Source organism: Artibeus jamaicensis, unplaced genomic scaffold (assembly GCF_021234435.1).
Source record: "Artibeus jamaicensis isolate MK-2021 breed Jamaican fruit bat unplaced genomic scaffold, CSHL_Jam_final contig_760, whole genome shotgun sequence".
NCBI classification, from domain to species: domain Eukaryota; kingdom Metazoa; phylum Chordata; class Mammalia; order Chiroptera; family Phyllostomidae; genus Artibeus; species Artibeus jamaicensis.
Genome location: NW_026521955.1, coordinates 5,490,085 through 5,492,646, shown reverse-complemented (window position 1 = coordinate 5,492,646; position 2,562 = coordinate 5,490,085). Strand labels below are relative to the sequence as shown.

Sequence of the window (2,562 nt, the reverse complement as noted above, 5' to 3'; positions counted from 1 at the left end):
TTGCCAATAGTCACATACTTAAGACGGGGATCAAACGGGAAGCCGTCTCTGCTGACATACGCATGCACAATGCTATTTTATTGCATCTTCTCCAAGAATTTGCATATATTTTTATTTTGAAGTTTTACAGTAAAGAGGCACTATTTTATTCATACAGACTCACCCTATCTATTATTTTTAACTCAATATATATTCAAAATGCAGATTTTCATCAATTGATTTTTTCTCATAGACATTAGCAAATTTATTTTAGATTTGTGCACTGATCAAAGTTATAATAGTTGTAAACAATAAAAGTAAAGCTGGTCATTTTAAGTGTGAAAATGTAACTTTTGGAGCAGAAATGGGATAGCTTGCAGAATCACAGGAACTGTTGAAAGTTAAATCTTCAGAAGAGCAGGTACCAAGGAAGACTATGGAACCTGAGCAATGAGAATGTTTATGGATCTTCTCTTAAGATGGCTCTCAATGACAAGATTGATTCCAGCACTCTGAGACTTTGTTTCTCTTTTACTGTGCTTTAAAATTCTTGGACAAAGCACATGATTGACCAAACTTGAGTCATGCATTTTATTACCCCTTGACCTATATCAAAGGTGAGCATGAAAATCAAAATCATGTGCGCAAACTTGATCGGTGGAGGACAACTCAGAAGAATGGAGGGCCAAATACAGATAAATAACCACTTCAAGAGATGCCTGGTTCCACTGGGATGGGTGGCCATGCAGGACAGCAAGCTGAGGACCCAGACATTGTCACCTCCTCTCTGCCCCAGGCTTGGTTCTCGCTTTCTAACTCTGAAAGAACTGGAAGCCAGCCAGCCAGCCAGTGCTGCACAGTTGGAATCAGTCACTGAGCAGGATTTTGAAATCAGGGAGCTATTTCACAAAGAGCTCTAAAGCCTATTTTGAACTCAGAAGTCAACCCTTGAAAAGCAGCACTTCCAAGGAGCACCCTGGGGACTCCAATTAGTTCCTCTAGGATGACACCATGCACCTCACCGGTTAGCAGATGTGGGGGCAGTAACAAGGGAACCATAAGCTGCAAGCAGCCCAGTATGTGCAACAGAGAGTGCCTGTGAGTCAGACACCAACCACAGGCATTAGTTTGCCCACCACCCATCCCTCTGCCACTCAGGGGTCCATGTTAGTCCTTAAGATGCAGACCCACTTCAAATATCCCACCAAGTACCACATCTAGCAAGGCAAACGCAGCAGGTAAAGCAGTACCTTTCTACTACTTTGGCAAATAAACATGCTGCCAAGTAAATCCTGAGCTTGCCATATCCAAACAAACCTGGAGATCATGTGGTGCCACCAGTGCCAGTGAGCAGCTCACCTAGCAGCCCCGTGGTCATGTTCATACTTTACTCCAACTGTGAAAAAGAAGGATTTTATAAGTTCTAAGAACAAAACAGGGGGAGAGTGAAATGTCCAACAATGAATATGCACTCTCAAGTATCATGTATGCAGATGGATGTTATCAATAACATCATTAGACTAGAATCAAGTTATAATGAAAAAATTCTGAGCTTGAAGCCTTGCAAATGGAAAATATGTTACCTGTCTCCAGAAACATGATTGATGTTTATGGCACCAAGGACTGCCACCCCCAAGACTTACCATCAGCAACTCCCGTCTAGCCAACCTTCCCAACATAAAAAGCAAGCTGACAAAGTTTGAAGCCAGAACACTGGCTAAAGAGAAGGGAAAAAGTCACAACTAGATTAAGTGAAGAAGATTAAAAGTGAATGGAATTATTAAGAACCAGATACTTTGATTACCAAGTCCAGTGATTCAGACATGCACTGGAACAAGGGAATAAGGGAATCATTTTAAAAGCATCTGTAGACAGATCAGAAAGTTGCAACGTGAACAACCAAGTGCAAAAAACCTTGAAAACTGCCAGGAGAAACTGGAGCATGCAAACAGGCATGTGTGTGTTGTTCAAAATATAGGAATTTGAAATGCAGGCTGGAGTACATGGACTTTGCCTTATTTCATTCACGAGATTCTGCTCTCCAGATTTGGTGAATGAGATCATCAAGCAAGAACCCTCTCTTGAAAATGGCAGTCAAGATCTTCCTCAGCATCTAACTTGTACAACAACCCTTGATCTCACAGGCTGCACAGTCACCTTCAACAACAACCTCAGAACCAGGACTGAGAGCCGCTAAGCCTCATGTCCACATGGTGATGAGCTCTAAACTGGAAGACATCCTAGTGGATGATAGTGTTTGTGCTGTTGGTGTAACTGATCTACTTATTTCATCAATGTCCCCCAGAGCTTCCAAAACAAGCAGCCAAAGGGGCAGCATGGAAGAGCCTGATCATGATTGTTAGCAGAGCTTCCCTGAGCTGTGTTCTTACAAATGTTTCTTTCTTGATTTGTAGATTTAATAATTGCCCTGAAGGGGTTTACTTGATAATATTTCTTTAATATAAAACTTTTTTCATGCTTTATCAATAGCTTTCTATTTAAAAATAAAATAGCTATTATTTTAGAATATATTATTTTTAAAATAAATTTTTTTATTTTTATTTTATAAAAATTTAAAATAAA

General features: G+C 40.1%; 1 pseudogene; it reads left to right on the top strand.

The window, feature by feature from the left end:
- The first annotated feature begins 1,158 nt into the window (after positions 1 to 1,158).
- On the top strand, positions 1,159 to 2,342 carry LOC119046203 (microphthalmia-associated transcription factor-like; annotated as a pseudogene).
- Positions 2,343 to 2,562: the final 220 nt, after the last annotated feature.